The sequence below is a fragment of the Erithacus rubecula genome, assembly GCF_903797595.1.
Source record: "Erithacus rubecula genome assembly, chromosome: 5".
Lineage (NCBI taxonomy): Eukaryota > Metazoa > Chordata > Aves > Passeriformes > Muscicapidae > Erithacus > Erithacus rubecula.
The window spans coordinates 23,160,600-23,167,672 of record NC_136687.1 but is presented as its reverse complement, the minus strand read 5'-3'; the positions used below and the strand labels follow the sequence as shown (position 1 = coordinate 23,167,672).

General features: G+C 34.6%; 1 long non-coding RNA gene across 1 annotated transcript; it reads right to left on the bottom strand.

Annotated features, from left to right (window-relative positions):
* Positions 1-349: 349 nt before the first annotated feature.
* Positions 350-5,075, bottom strand: LOC306802880. Its single transcript, XR_013774505.1, has 2 exons — positions 5,012-5,075; positions 350-604 (listed from the first exon to the last, which is right to left on the bottom strand). It is a non-coding gene; the product is annotated as an uncharacterized lncRNA (long non-coding RNA).
* Positions 5,076-7,073: the final 1,998 nt, after the last annotated feature.

Genomic DNA, 7,073 nt, shown 5'->3' with positions numbered 1-7,073 from the left:
ACTAAAACCAAGGAAATATACTCACAAGGTAAAAATCTAGCTAAATATATGTTTTCCTTGAGTTGCTTTGAGGAATGTATTTGGCAGATATAACAGACTTTGTCTTCAGAGACATTAAAAAATTTATTTATTGTCTTCTTTTCATAAGCAAGCCTGAAAAAATGGATCTTTATAACAAATAAGTAAACTCTTTCAAATGATGGCAATCTGGTTTAAAAAAAAAACAGTTAGTAAACACTTCTATCTCTCCAGATTACACACCTGAACCAATACCATATAAAAGAAATTTCTTAAATGCCTTTCCAGGATACTTTCATTACAGAGTCTAACAAAATTTCAGGACAACAAATTGAAAGTCTCATAGGGTTTTCCTGGTAGTTAAACACTAGAACAAGTTGCCCATAGAGGTGATGAACTTTCCATCCTTGGAGACATTCAAGTCTTGAGCAACTCCATCTGATAACATCTGTTTTTGAGCATGGGAGAGGTGCTCTATCCCTCTAACCATTTTGGTGGCCCCTCTCTTGACTCACTCCAACAGATCAAGGTCCTTCCAGAGCTGAGGACTCCAGAGCTGAACACAGTTCTCAAGGTGGGCTATCACCTGGGCAGTGTGGAGGAGCAGAATGATTTTGATTATTGTGTTACTTTATAACACTACTCACTAAGCAATTCCTTATGGATTAGAAAGTGACAACTTTCTGAAGCCTTAAAACCAATGCCAAATTAATAGAATTAATTTTAATTCTTATGAACAGCCAGTCTTTTCTTATGCTTTCAAGTTATTTTAAAAGACTGGTAAATCATAAGGAAGGAATTCCTCTTATCCTGACTTCAACAGTTCCAACTTTCTAATAAAGTACAAAAGAAAGAAAACACTTTTCTTGCTTCTTTTTGCCTTCAATATATTTTCATAGACATAGAAGGAAGCTGTCCCTGTTCCAAATGCCATATAGTGCAAAAGATATTAGGTCCAATTCCTTGACCAAAGCATCTATTCAATTGAAATTCCTAGAGGAATTGTAAGGAAAACTGAGCCTATGGACTTGTAAGAGAAATAGTTTCTTCCACTGAACAAAATCAATTGCTCTTCACATTGGGTAAAGGTTTCAATGTAGTGTGTAGATTCAGTAATTTCACAAAAATTTTTGTGAGAAAGACATTCCTGGATCTGAGTTATGGCCCCCTGGAATTACTGAACATATCACTACAGTTTAAACAGCATATCTTTAGGAACTTTCTTGGCAAGAAACCCTTTAACCTTCATCAGTAAAGGCCTTATGCATTTCTGTCACAGGTTTTCCATCTCTAATGAAGTTGAACACTTTCAATATTGGGAAAACTGACCTGTGAAACGCTGTAAATTATACAGTGTTTGAAGTGTTATAGAATGGTTATTTTTGTGTAAAGGAGGAGGATGTTGAGGTAATCATCTGCTCAACTCTATTAAGCTTCTATTTCCATGCACGTTAACTTACCAAAGGGTTTGTTGCTAAAAATACAGCCAGTGCCAATCACCATGGTTTCATGGAAAAGAGGTCTTTTCAAATAAATGTGCTACCTTTTTAAAAACAAATTTTTAGTTCCACTTAATAAAGTCTGCTAGTATCATAATGCGTACTTAAATTCTTTATCACATGGTATTTGGATTCCAGACCTTGTGTTATAAAGAATGATCTACATATCAAACAGAAAAATAACTCTGAGAGACCTTATAAAGTAAATGGCTAAACATTCTCTAGCAGGACATATTTCTAACAGATTTTTCTTGGTTTGTTTCAATTTAATATCTGTATCAAAAGTCTTGTCAGTCCACAAAACTAAAACAAAGGCTAGAGGACAAGTCTCACAAATTAGAAAGTTCAATGCAGTTCTTAAGGACAAAACTCAATTTATTAAAACTCTATTAACAATATATTAAAGAGGGAACTGAGATATTACTTGACTGATAGTTACATATACACACAGTTAGAAGAAAGAGCTGAGAGGTAATGTTCAACCTTGAAGGAAACTAATAATAAGATTCAGTGAATAAATACAGAAGTTAGAATTGTCATTGGATGTAAATACTCTAGGGTAATTAAAGATTAGAACATCTAAGGTGAGAAAATCTGCATAACCGCTTGCATAACTGGTGTGTCAGGAAGCACAGTGGCACTGTGTGAAATCTGCACAGGTGTAGATTTTCTGGTGAAATGCAACATAAGAATTGGTATTTTCAGAATATATTGCATGTGGCACATTGTTTATTGTATATAAATCTATAGTGAATTTCTTAATAACCATACTTATTTGAGATTAAATAGAGACAGTTACATACTGTCCCAGGGTTGACCACACATACCAAATGTCCTATCTGTAATACATACAAATATTTCTTAAATGTTCTCTCTCCACTTCCTTTTAGTTGCTCCATACCAGTAATGCCTTTGATGCTTCAGAAAACACAATGTTTTCTAACCTTGTTTCTGAGATTATGTAGCTTTGCTACATGATATGATTTGTATGGCAGAGCTTGTCAAAGACTGGGACATACCACAGAGCTTCAATTCTTTCCTAAACAATTAGTGGGATGCCTGATGCAAACAATGGATATACCCTTGTATGCCAATCCCAAAAGGGGCACTTTTAGGCCACTGCCTTCAAAGTATCAACTGAAATGGGATAGTCACTCCATTCTGCCTTACTCTTTCTAAAGGGGATTTGTTTCTCTGTTAAATCTCCTGGCAGGAGATTTACATGTCTTAAATTGAATAGTATGTGAGACACTCCCTCAGACTTTCCTGAAACTCTCCCCAGAACACTTTATGGTGGCCTAGCTTTTTTTAATTTGTGACCTTTCCATTAATTAGCATTGATCCCAGAGGAGAAGATATCATTTCAGCAGATCCTCTTCTGATCACACAGATTGTTTTGTCTTTTTTCTGATCCTCTCCAGAATCAAGACACCTCTCCTATATATGTCCTTTGAACTCCCTTGAACTCTGACTTAGTTCTAATTAATGGGTGTCATCTGCCAGAATTTCTTTGGATTTTAATTTGCTTTTGAAAACTTATGAATTTTCTGATACACTTTTAAAACACAACAGAAAGCACAAGACATTTCTAAAACTGGTGGACACCCCTATGTAAGTTTCTCTGCTGTTCATACTGCATGCAATGACATAGGATGCATTCTAGCTCAGTACATCCTCTACATTTTGAAGGATTCCTTGCCTTCTTTATTTGTCAAAAGTCAAAAGCAAACAACACTGCAGAATAAAGCATTTTTTGTAGCTGTAATCCACTGACAACAAAAGACAAAATAATTCCCAAAAAATGCATCTAGAAAAAAAAATTAAAAACAAAACAGAAGAAAGAGTACCTGTGCAGTTTATAAACTTGCAAAGGAAAACACAGAGACTTATGTGGATTCTCAGGAGTATGGTAATTGTCAGTAGAAATTTCATATCAGAATTTTTAACTAGGGACTTTTTATGAAGATACTGCTCTGCACTTTGCTGATAATTTCTTACCTATTTACATGGCACAGAATATGCAAAAACATAGGGACAAACTGCTGTTTCAGTACATATAATTGATGTGTATGAAAAGGATGTTTCTGCAAGCACAATGTTTGAATGATTCCTTTGGAGGCTGCCAGAGAAGGAGCTAGGAAACTTTCTGTAAGGGCACAGGGATTGCTATGTCAGGTTCATGAGCTTTGCAGAAAAGATAGTATTGCAAAGAGATGTTCATTTGGATCTGGATTTACAGTGACAAAAAGCATTGAGATAGACAGCCTGCTTTGTATAAAGAACTGTTTTACACAGTGGCAGCATTATTTTTGTCGAAGATGGTAACAGTTTCTTTGGGGATAAAAACATTAATTGTTGATGTGTTTCCTATTTCCCGAGTGTTTCCTAACTACTGAAAAAGCAAATTTGCTTCTCATATATTCTAAACCTGCATTGACACATTGCAACACATTGCTCTTTTCACAAAAGTGCAGTATTTGCAAAGGTTGGCAGGAAGCATTACATTTGGTAGAGCAGAGCATCTCTCTATTATATTGATCAGAAAACAATCTACCCTTCTGCACATTCTCCCTGAACTGCTGCAAGTCTGACTGCTTTGTGCTGGGATTTATGGGTGGATCCTTGGACAAACACCACAGGTCACTCCATCCAGCTGCAGCAGGCCAACAGCATCGTTCACCCCAGAGAAGATTGAGTGTGGCCAGAGCTAGGAGGATGCAGGCAGGGAGTGAACATCAGGCACCAGCACTTCACTGGCAATCACAGCCTGTGCAAGGGCTCATGAGCCTTTCAGTGTGCAGCCATGAAACCACAGAAGAAAGTTCCATGGTGAGCTGCAAACATCCATGAAAACCACATAAACATCTGTGATTTAATTTTAAAAACATTTTTCAGACAAATTATGCTTCCTACAGAACTGTAAAGGCTTTTTTATACAAATGAGAATAGAGTACTGTTGGAATATCATATGCAAATGTTTTATTAACTTGGAAGCATTTCAGTGTAATTCTCTCCTGGATGTAATACTGCATTTCAACTCCATGTTTAGTACTCTCAGAGGGTTTGATTATGCAGGAGGGCAGGCGTTTTCTCTTCCTGATTCTTTTTAATTGGAGTTAACAGTACTTAGAACTTTCTACAATCAAGAAACACTCAAGATCTCCTAATATTGGTTTACTGTATATGGCATTCCATCTTATAGCTATAGAACTGAATACTCTAAAATGCACTGACTCTCTTCCCAGCATTTACTAGATACACCAGATATATACACCACATATACAAAGAATATCTTTTTAGATAAAAATTGGAATAACACAGAGAGAAACAGATATAAATTCCCTTAATAGATGTAGGTTGGAAATTAAAAGAAAGTCATTAAACCATAGAGAGCATGGTGCAATTAAGTAGGATCTGATGTAATAAAAGAAGTAACACACTTTTAGATGAAACCTTCATCTTTATAGAGCTTATTATAATCTATAGGTACTTACAACTAGAATTGAAGTCAGTGACCCAGAAACCTCCTTGTCTGAGTTCTTTTCAGTCCCATGGAAATTTCTAAAATGTTCTCAAGACAAAAGTAGTCTTACTATGTTTCAAGTGATGCTGCTTGTGTCAATGAAAAGCAATCAATTTTCATTACAAAAAGATTTGAATAATTGCATCTTTATTCAAACCTGTATTCCATTTCTTTCATTCCTTCTAGTTTATGCAGTCTACAAAAATTCAGCCATAAATGCTTGGGATGTTTCAGCTTCTGTTTAAAGGTGGATAAAATGTTGAGGATCATAATTTCCTTCTTGTTGTATGATAAGATTTTTTTCTAATTTTGTTGACCTAATGTGGCATATTGCATACAAACAACATCCATTTTACATATTTAAATCAGTTATTCAAAATAGATTTTGCTTTCATAAAGTAAAATCAAAGCAGTGAATATTTTATACCCTGGCAACAATAAATTAAACATTTTGCTATGAATTTCTGTTACTAAATAATGAAAAGTCTGATTAATTGCAGCATAAGCTAGATGACCTTCTTGTGGTGAGTAATTTGGCTTTAGGTGTACTAAAGCCTCTGCTTCTTTTGATTTCTGCTGTTCTACTTATCTTTTTCCTTTTCATGTTTTGTTTCAGAAAGAATGTGATAACAAAAAAAATGCATAGCAAAACAGAAAATCTGTAGCAAAAGAAGTCCCAAGTGTAGGATGGAGTTATAGTGCAAAATCAAAAATAGATTTCAGAAGTGTGAGAAAAGGGTCATTATCTGTCTACCAGTAACATTCTGGCTGAAGTCTTCCCTTAGGCTGGGTAGGAGTCTTGAACCTTGGTTTTCAGGGTACATAGTCTTTATTAGCAACTCTTCTCTTTAGATCTAGTCTATTGTACAAAACAGTGAAACATTTATGGATTTGGAAAATGCCAGGCATTATGACAAAGTGTGCAATTTTTTCTTTTGAAATGGATATGCCAGGGATTTTGTCTTGTGTCCACTACATGAATATTTTAAAACTACTGGCTGTTTTGGGATGGAGTATTTTGCTTTATCCCATGAAAATTTAAAGCAAAAAGTATTGCTACATAGTTAGCATGGAATAAATATCAATTCTGGATACCTTGAAATATCAACTGTAGAGGTATAAATGTTTGAATGAAACAATATTTCCAAGGAAACTTCTCTGTAAAGTGTCCAGAATAATTTTTCAGACCTTTAGATAATGTAATGTTGATTTTTGGATATATAAACCACAAATTTAAAACAGAGGCAGGTCTCAAACCCCATTTAATTTCCTGTGCATTTCCATGGTGGATAATTTCTCTTTAAAAAATTGGCTGCAAAAGATCAAAGGTAAATAAGAAAAATGACAGGCATCCGGGCAATTTAAAATATTTTACGTACACTTTCTCAGGCCATCTTCTTAAATTTCTCTTTGAAAAGCTTCACTGACTAACAGAAATGGCAGAACAAATTCCTGATGGACAAAAAAGATTGACTCTGTTCACTTTAAGCTCTCATCTTTGAAAATAAGGTTGTTCAAGATGGTTAAGAATGAAAACAAAATAACTGAAGGTTCCAAGGAAATTGGAAAATTGATAAAAGTATGGAAAGTATTATAAAATACTGAAATCATACAGAAACTAGTTTTGAAGATAATGTTTCTAAAATAAATTATGAAATTAAAGGAATATGTGAAGAAAAATACAATCATCTCCAAAGCAGAAATTAAAAATGCTAACTACGATAATCTGAAATTCTAAGTATTTCAAATATAGAAATGTAATATGCAAATGCTGAGAAATCGATCTTTTTATTGAAAATTATTTTTTTCTAGAAACATTGTTACAGGAAGTTCTCCTGTCATAAAGCATAGCATTGTCTGAGGATGCTACCATAAAAAGAAGGGATATTTTGATGTGGGGAGACACATACACACGACTGAAAGCATGGAAGCTTATTTGAGGAAAGAATTTCACTTCCCAGCGTAACAAATATGAGTACTACTTTGGATTAAGAAAGAAAAGAATAAACTTCCAAGCCACTGTTTTTCCTGAT